We start from the raw sequence: 9,803 nt of genomic DNA, 5'->3' as shown, positions 1-9,803 counted from the left end.
TCACAGAGCTCATATCATCTCAGACTGGTTTCTTGAACATGAAAATAAGTTCACTGTACTCAAATGGCCTCCACAGTCACTAGATTTCAATAAAGCACCTATGGAATGGGAGATTTGGATGGATGGATGGATTTGCAACAGAAGAGTCGCTTATACGTTAGCCGAATGACAGCAGGCAGAAACTGGCGCGTTTTTCAGTAATATACCGGAGTTAAACTTATTTACACACTTTTAACACAGACACTGGCAGCTATTAACTCATAGGTGGCAGTAAAGCTGAAATTAAAATAAGGCAACACTTATTTTGATACTTTTTTTGTTTGTTCTTTTTCTTAACCGTTCCTTCCTCCTATTCCTCTGTCTCTGCTTATTGACGTTTAGGAGAGAGTGCCAAACATAAATTAACGATGCAAGATTTTCAAACCAAGACAGACAAAGCACAAAAGAGACAACAAAGACACAAATATTGTATATATGTTTTATTGTAAAGCTCATATCCTAGCATATCTTATCCTAGCATATCTACAAACAAATTTACTTTTGTATAGCACGATATCACATTACACCGTCTCAAAGAGCTTTACAGCATCCCCACCCAAAGCCCCCAGTGAGTAAGCCATACATAGGCGACAGTGGCAAGGAAAAACTCCCTATTAGGAAGAAACCTTGGGAGGGACCAGACTCAAAGGGGGAGCCCATCCTCCAGGGGCCGGCAGGGAGAGTCAACTTATCTAACTTACCTACCTTAGCTTATCTAACTTACCTACCTTAGCTTATCTAACTGAAGTACCAACACTTAAACGACATCTCTATTAATACGCCGTCCCCGGCCGTAGCCCATTATTAATCCATTACTCCTGGCGGATTGCTGAGGCTGCCCCTGGCCCCTCTCAGGTCGCCGGTCACTGGAGCCATCGAAGTCCGTGCTTCGCCGTCCCCGGCCATAGCCCATTAGTCCAGCAGTATTCTGTTTAAAGACAAGGAGAGGTTATTGATATTGTATTGAACCTCTGTGGGTATTAAAGGTATATCCACAAGCAAGCCAGCAATAGTCCTAATTCACACTGTGGTGTACGCGAAACACCCCCCCTCCTAAGCGGCAGCATATACGATTCCATCCAGCACCCTCCCTTAGCACGCCATATTGCACGAGCCCAACTACCCATCCTAAAACAAACACACACATACATACACAAAGAAAATTAAAAAGGGCAATTCCCCATCTTCCACGAGAGCCACCCATAGGGTCTGGTCAGCTAACTGGCAGAGAGAGTGTTATGCCAAAAAAGGCATCCCTGTCGAAGAATGCATGCCTGTCTCTAAATGACCGATTGGTCACTGATCTGAAACGAGTTGAGCTACTTTGTCGAGTTAGGCTACCGTAGTGCTAATCGATAGCCCTAACCCTTACCCTAACCCACCAAACCCACCCCCCCTAAAACCCTAACCCTCAAAAAAAAAAACTAAAACCCCAACCCTAACCCCCAAAAAACCCCTAAAAGCTCAACTAGTCAGAACACCGGCATGCATTCTGCGGCAGGGATGCCTTTTTCGGCATAATGCATGTTATACTCTAATTCAAGTGTTCTAATAGTCTCTTAATCTAGGGCTTTACCTTCGGCATGTAACACTTCCTCCGCGTCTTATCTATCCTTTCCGTTTCCTTACTTGTTATTTTAATTTTGATAATAATTTTAATTTTGATCTTGATTACTTTAATTTCGTTTCTCTCCATTTTACAGAAGACTTCAAAACGCAGTCACTCGTTAAAGCGCTGGAAAGAAGTTTGAGAAAAGAAGCACATGTGATTCAAAAGTAATCAAGCTGTTGTCACGGATGCCCATTCGTACCATAACTGACAATACGATCCTATGCAGGTCGTCGGCGACTTTCGGCCGCGATCGGCTCCTACTGACCGGTCGTAGGTCCGATTCGGCCGTAAGCAGGGTTGCCAACTCTGACGCATCTGGCGTGACACTCACGCTTTCAAACTGAAACGCTCACAGCAAGAAATCTTACGGCGAATATCTATTAATCCATTTAAACCTAAAATTGCCTACATGAAAAGCGTTGGGGCAGTTTGTAAATAGTCTGCAGGGTTTGCAAGGTAATAAAACTGTTATATACATGTAAATATATGTGTGTAGACTTGTCTCGAATTCAAAATCTCACGCCAACGCCAACTCGATCATTCGCTGTCTAAAGCTATACGCGCTGCAATGTCTTGTAGTGCTTATTTTATGTGCATTCGCGCTGTTATGACAAGAAATCACTGTGCATTTTAGCTACAAATTAGCCACATAAATGTTAAAATGCAGGGTAATTTTTCGTCATAACAGCGTGGACGCACATAAAATAAATAGGCATTTGCGCTGCTATAACGAGGAATTGCCGCGCGTGTACGGGGAATGCGTAGGGGAGACCGGGTATGGTTGTAACACTTTTTGCTTTACCACCTATAACTCGATCACTGAATTTTTGAGCTAGAGATTTACATTTTTTCTATTAAGTACCTGTAGAAAAGGCTGCTAAATGAGCGGTTTGTTTAATTGTGCAGTGTTTTGAGCAGGCATTATTTCGGCCATTGGAGGCGTCACGCAGGACCCCAGGTTGGTTTTTTTCTTCTCTTCTTCGCTTTCCTTTAGGCTGGATGCAGAGTTCAACGTAGTTATACAAAGTTTTGTTTGGTTTATGGTGTAGTTGTGCGTGCATGCTGAGTAAGTTGCAGTTCATTCGTACCGCAACTATGCTTTGTAACCGGAGCAAATGTTTATTGTTTTATACGTTTGTAATTTAAAATAAACATATCGCGCTGATCGCAGTTCGCTGCGTTAATGCCGCTCAGTTTTGAGTATTGTATGTTTATTTGCGTTTTGTAATACAAATGGTTAATATAATTTAATATCTATATTTGTTTAATGTTTGTAAAACTATGTTACCCGTGAGCGGTAGTTATATGTTGATTCCTATGTTTTTATTTCTGTTTCAGTAAACCACAATTGCATAATCCCCCAACGAGTATCCGGACTGTTTTATTGGTGGTGTGTTAATGCGCTACTATCCAACTATAGGATAACCTGTCAAAAGTAGGCAAACAAACCCAGTGTTCTGATCGGACACTTTGTAAAGGTTACCACCGGGAGAGAATCGGCGTCCCTTTTTTTTTTAAACGACACTCTTCTACATGGTCCTTCGAGCCGGATAGGGTAAGTTTTACAGCAGTAATGATGGATGACAGAGAAAAGGATCTTGTCCTGAGTCAGGGGAGGCCTCGTAGAACAATTCGTCCTCCATGCTACCTAGACGAATATGAGACAGGCCATCATTACAGACAAAGAGGATTACCTGCATCATATCACCACCCTGATGCAAGAGAATATATGACGGATAGTTTCTCGGCGCATGACCAGCAGAGAAATGAACACTCATCACCTGGTAGTGTCCCAGAATGGGTGAAGACACTCAGGGAAGAGAACGATCAGCTGAGGAGAGATATTCGTGAACTAATTGAGTGGCGTGCATCGCAGACTTCTCCAACTCATATCCAGTCAGCTCCTCCTAGGCAGAGCCAAGATGATGAGGAAAGAGCCTCAACCTCATCCAGTATCGGCACCCCAATCTCCCAATATGGAGTCATGATGTCAGGCGATCGGTGGGATCCATGTCACGCAGGCCAACAGTCAAATCCAGTGCCTTGGGAGCATCGAGAGCCGTCAGTATGTGAGGGAGAAGAGGTAAATGAGATTGTGGAGTGGGTCAGGGATATTGCATTGCCACATAAGCAGTACCTTCATTCATCTGGTTATGGAGCACACCAGTCCCGACGGTCATCTCGCCATGTGACTCCTGAACGCCATCATGGTAACTCATTAAACAAGCCGCTCATTTAACAGCCTTTTCTACAGGACCCACATTTGTTTGCTACAAACTGCACCAAGTCAAACCTCTGCAAGAATATCACAGACCTGGTGAGTTCATGACAAATAGGCCTACGTGGTGCTCCTTTGTTACAACCTGCCCCACTACCGGGGTAGGATGTAACACGTGTTGCGGTAAGTTGCAACAGTTAGACAAAAGAAGCAAAAACACTGGCCACACTGTGCTATATGGTTCAAAAAGAAGTTTTTGAAGACTGACCATAACTCATATATCCACTAGTGTGCTAGAACAAATTTTCTTAATGGTATGTATGCTTAATCAATACTCTACTACAATGCATCTGAGCAAAAAAAACATCCAAGTCAAATAAAAATAATGTGTGTGTGTGTGTTCTTAATCGGTCACAATGCTGACAAATGAATCTTGGTAACCCTGCAGTACAGGCTTGGTGGGCCCAGATACTGTCAGTCTTTCAGTCTTTCTTTTCTACTGTCTAGACATTCTGTAAAATTATTAAAATCAAGAAAGTGTCCTTATTTGTATGTAAGGGGATGGTTGTAACACTTAAAGATGTGTTACAACCCAGCCCAGCCCTCTTAGCTATTGCACCTTCCTCTGTTGATCTGAGTGCTGTTACTGGACTGATCATTAAGCAGTGAGGCAGATTGCACCACCAACTACAGAGTAAATGAACAGATAGACTGGAAATACACTCACTGGCCACTCTATTAGGTATACCTGTTCACCTGTCTGTATGTCAGCAGCACAATGTATAAAATCATGCAGATCAAAGTCATGCTCATATCAAACACCAGAATGGGGATTTAAGTGACTTTGAAGGTCACATTGTTCTTGGTGTTAGGTGGACTGGTATGAGTATTTCAGGATATGCTGATCGACTGGTATTTTCACCATCTTTAGGGTTTACAGAGAATGGGCCGAAAAAGAAAAAACATCCAGTGAGCTGTGGTTCTCTGGGAAAAAATGCCTTGTTGATGGCAGAGGTCAGGCACAGACTGGCTCTAGGTGATAGAAAGGCAAGAGTAACTCAACAACTCGTTACCACCAAGGTATGCAGAAGAGCATCTGTGAATGCACAACACATCCAACTCTGAAGCTGATGGGCTACAGCAGCGGAAGACCACACCAGGTGCCACTCCTGTCAGCTACAAACAGGAAACTGAGGCTACAGCGGGCACGGGCTCACCGAAATTAGACAATGGAAGACTGGAAAGAGGTTGCCTGGTCAGATGAGTCTCAATTCACTGCTGCAACATCCAGATGGTAGGGCCAGAATTTAGTGTAAGCAAAATTTTATTTGCACACTTTGGGGCCCTTAGTGCCAACTGAGCAATGTTTAAATGCCACAGCCTACCTGAGTATTGTTGCTGACCATGTCCATCCCTTTATGACCACAGTGTACCCAGCTTCTAATAGCTACTGCAGCAGGGTAACGTGCCATGTCACAGAGCTCATATCATCTCAGACTGGTTTCTTGAACATGAAAATAAGTTCACTGTACTCAAATGGCCTCCACAGTCACTAGATTTCAATAGAGCACCTATGGAATGGGAGATTTGGATGGATGGATGGATGGATTTGCAACAGAAGAGTCGCTTATACGTTAGCCGAATGACAGCAGGCAGAAACTGGCGCGTTTTTCAGTAATATACCGGAGTTAAACTTATTTACACACTTTTAACACAGACACTGGCAGCTATTAACTCATAGGTGGTAGTAAAGCTGAAATTAAAATAAGGCAACACTTATTTTGATACTTTTTTTGTTTGTTCTTTTTCTTAACCGTTCCTTCCTCCTATTCCTCTGTCTCTGCTTATTGACGTTTAGGAGAGAGTGCCAAACATAAATTAACGATGCAAGATTTTCAAACCAAGACAGACAAAGCACAAAAGAGACAACAAAGACACAAATATTGTATATATGTTTTATTGTAAAGCTCATATCCTAGCATATCTTATCCTAGCATATCTACAAACAAATTTACTTTTGTATAGCACGATATCACATTACACCGTCTCAAAGAGCTTTACAGCATCCCCACCCAAAGCCCCCAGTGAGTAAGCCATACATAGGCGACAGTGGCAAGGAAAAACTCCCTATTAGGAAGAAACCTTGGGAGGGACCAGACTCAAAGGGGGAGCCCATCCTCCAGGGGCCGGCAGGGAGAGTCAACTTATCTAACTTACCTACCTTAGCTTATCTAACTTACCTACCTTAGCTTATCTAACTTACCTACCTTAGCTTATCTAACTTACCTACCTTAGCTTATCTAACTGAAGTACCAACACTTAAACGACATCTCTATTAATACGCCGTCCCCGGCCGTAGCCCATTATTAATCCATTACTCCTGGCGGATTGCTGAGGCTGCCCCTGGCCCCTCTCAGGTCGCCGGTCACTGGAGCCATCGAAGTCCGTGCTTCGCCGTCCCCGGCCATAGCCCATTAGTCCAGCAGTATTCTGTTTAAAGACAAGGAGAGGTTATTGATATTGTATTGAACCTCTGTGGGTATTAAAGGTATATCCACAAGCAAGCCAGCAATAGTCCTAATTCACACTGCGGTGTACGCGAAACACCCCCCCTCCTAAGCGGCAGCATATACGATTCCATCCAGCACCCTCCCTTAGCACGCCATATTGCACGAGCCCAACTACCCATCCTAAAACAAACACACACATACATACACAAAGAAAATTAAAAAGGGCACTTCCCCATCTTCCACGAGAGCCACCCATAGGGTCTGGTCAGCTAACTGGCAGAGAGAGTGTTATGCCAAAAAAGGCATCCCTGTCGAAGAATGCATGCCTGTCTCTAAATGACCGATTGGTCACTGATCTGAAACGAGTTGAGCTACTTTGTCGAGTTAGGCTACCGTAGTGCTAATCGATAGCCCTAACCCTTACCCTAACCCACCAAACCCACCCCCCCTAAAACCCTAACCCTCAAAAAAAAACCTAAAACCCCAACCCTAACCCCCAAAAAACCCCTAAAAGCTCAACTAGTCAGAACACCGGCATGCATTCTGCGGCAGGGATGCCTTTTTCGGCATAATGCATGTTATACTCTAATTCAAGTGTTCTAATAGTCTCTTAATCTAGGGCTTTACCTTCGGCATGTAACACTTCCTCCGCGTCTTATCTATCCTTTCCGTTTCCTTACTTGTTATTTTAATTTTGATAATAATTTTAATTTTGATCTTGATTACTTTAATTTCGTTTCTCTCCATTTTACAGAAGACTTCAAAACGCAGTCACTCGTTAAAGCGCTGGAAAGAAGTTTGAGAAAAGAAGCACATGTGATTCAAAAGTAATCAAGCTGTTGTCACGGATGCCCATTCGTACCATAACTGACAATACGATCCTATGCAGGTCGTCGGCGACTTTCGGCCGCGATCGGCTCCTACTGACCGGTCGTAGGTCCGATTCGGCCGTAAGCAGGGTTGCCAACTCTGACGCATCTGGCGTGACACTCACGCTTTCAAACTGAAACGCTCACAGCAAGAAATCTTACGGCGAATATCTATTAATCCATTTAAACCTAAAATTGCCTACATGAAAAGCATTGGGGCAGTTTGTAAATAGTCTGCAGGGTTTGCAAGGTAATAAAACTGTTATATACATGTAAATATATGTGTCTAGACTTGTCTCGAATTCAAAATCTCACGCCAACGCCAACTCGATCATTCGCTGTCTTAAGCTATACGCGCTGCAATGTCTTGTAGTATTTATTTTATGTGCATTCGCGCTGTTATGACAAGAAATCACTGTGCATTTTAGCTACAAATTAGCCACATAAATGTTAAAATGCAGGGTAATTTTTCCTCATAACAGCGTGGACGCACATAAAATAAATAGGCATTTGCGCTGCTATAACGAGGAATTGCCGCGCGTGTACGGGGAATGCGTAGGGGAGACCGGGTATGGTTGTAACACTTTTTGCTTTACCACCTATAACTCGATCACTGAATTTTTGAGCTAGAGATTTACATTTTTTCTATTAAGTACCTGTAGAAAAGGCTGTTAAATGAGCGGTTTGTTTAATTGTGCAGTGTTTTGAGCAGGCATTATTTCGGCCATTGGAGGCGTCACGCAGGACCCCAGGTTGGTTTTTTTCTTCTCTTCTTCGCTTTCCTTTAGGCTGGATGCAGAGTTCAACGTAGTTATACAAAGTTTTGTTGGGTTTATGGTGTAGTTGTGCGTGCATGCTGAGTAAGTATGCAGTTCATTCGTACCGCAACTATGCTTTGTAACCGGAGCAAATGTTTATTGTTTTATACGTTTGTAATTTAAAATAAACATATCGCGCTGATCGCAGTTCGCCGCGTTAATGCCGCTCAGTTTTGAGTATTGTATGTTTATTTGCGTTTTGTAATACAAATGGTTAATATAATTTAATATCTATATTTGTTTAATGTTTGTAAAACTATGTTATCCGTGAGCGGTAGTTATATGTTGATTCCTATGTTCTTATTTCTGTTTCAGTAAACCACAATTGCATATTTCCCCAACGAGTATCCGGACTGTTTTATTGGTGGTGTGTTAATGCGCTACTATCCAACTATAGGATAACCTGTCAAAAGTAGGCAAACAAACCCAGTGTTCTGATCGGACACTCTGTAAAGGTTACCACCGGGAGAGAATCGGCGTCCCTTTTTTTTTAAACGACACTCTTCTACATGGTCCTTCGAGCCGGATAGGGTAAGTTTTACAGCAGTAATGATGGATGACAGAGAAAAGGATCTTGTCCTGAGTCAGGGGAGGCCTCGTAGAACAATTCGTCCTCCATGCTACCTAGACGAATATGAGACAGGCCATCATTACAGACAAAGAGCATTACCTGCATCATATCACCACCCTGATGCAAGAGAATATATGACGGATAGTTTCTCGGCGCATGACCAGCAGAGAAATGAACACTCATCACCTGGTAGTGTCCCAGAATGGGTGAAGACACTCAGGGAAGAGAACGATCAGCTGAGGAGAGATATTCGTGAACTAATTGAGTGGCGTGCATCGCAGACTTCTCCAACTCATATCCAGTCAGCTCCTCCTAGGCAGAGCCAAGATGATGAGGAAAGAGCTTTAACCTCATCCAGTATCGGCACCCCAATCTCCCAATATGGAGTCATGATGTCAGGCGATCAGTGGGATCCATGTCACGCAGGCCAACAGTCAAATCCAGTGCCTTGGGAGCATCGAGAGCCGTCAGTATGTGAGGGAGAAGAGGTAAATGAGATTGTGGAGCGGGTCAGGGATATTGCATTGCCACATAAGCAGTACCTTCATTCATCTGGTTATGGACCACACCAGTCCCGACGGTCATCTCGCCATGTGACTCCTGAACGCCATCATGGTAACTCATTAAACAAGCCGCTCATTTAACAGCCTTTTCTACAGTACCCACATTTGTTTGCTACAAACTGCACCAAGTCAAACCTCTGCAAGAATATCACAGACCTGGTGAGTTCATGACAAATAGGCCTACATGGTGCTCCTTTGTTACAACCTGCCCCACTACCGGGGTAGGATGTAACACGTGTTGCAGTAAGTTGCAACAGTTAGACAAAAGAAGCAAAAACACTGGCCACACTGTGCTATATGGTTCAAAAAGAAGTTTTTGAAGACTGACCATAACTCATATATCCACTAGTGTGCTAGAACAAACTTTCTTAATGGTATGTATGCTTAATCAATACTCTACTACAATGCATCTGAGCAAAAAAACATCCAAGTCAAATAAAAATAATGTGTGTGTGTGTGTGTGTGTGTGTGTGTGTTCTTAATCGGTCACAATGCTGACAAATGAATCTTGGTAACCCTGCAGTACAGGCTTGGTGGGCCCAGATACTGTCAGTCTATAATACAGGTCTGCCGCCTGAGTCAAATATTCTGCCAGTACCTTCT

At 43.2% G+C, this 9,803-nt stretch overlaps 2 long non-coding RNA genes across 4 annotated transcripts; both read right to left on the bottom strand.

The window, feature by feature from the left end:
• Positions 1-464: 464 nt before the first annotated feature.
• Positions 465-2,219, bottom strand: LOC140579310 (uncharacterized). Of its 2 annotated transcripts, XR_011983411.1 has the most exons (3): positions 1,917-2,219; positions 1,616-1,774; positions 465-967 (listed from the first exon to the last, which is right to left on the bottom strand). It is a non-coding gene; the product is annotated as an uncharacterized lncRNA (long non-coding RNA). The 2 variants fall into 2 exon arrangements; XR_011983410.1 differs by lacking the exon at positions 1,917-2,219 and having other exon boundaries at positions 1,616-1,844.
• Positions 2,220-5,810: 3,591 nt separating this feature from the next.
• On the bottom strand, positions 5,811-7,421 carry LOC140579309 (uncharacterized). 2 transcript variants are annotated; one of them, XR_011983409.1, is made up of 3 exons: positions 7,308-7,405; positions 7,007-7,165; positions 5,811-6,359 (listed from the first exon to the last, which is right to left on the bottom strand). It is a non-coding gene; the product is annotated as an uncharacterized lncRNA (long non-coding RNA). The 2 variants fall into 2 exon arrangements; XR_011983408.1 differs by having other exon boundaries at positions 7,007-7,421.
• Between the last annotated feature and the right edge of the window lie 2,382 nt (positions 7,422-9,803).

This window comes from Paramormyrops kingsleyae, chromosome 17 (genome assembly GCF_048594095.1).
Source record: "Paramormyrops kingsleyae isolate MSU_618 chromosome 17, PKINGS_0.4, whole genome shotgun sequence".
NCBI lineage: Eukaryota > Metazoa > Chordata > Actinopteri > Osteoglossiformes > Mormyridae > Paramormyrops > Paramormyrops kingsleyae.
This window is presented reverse-complemented; position numbering and strand designations above follow the sequence as displayed.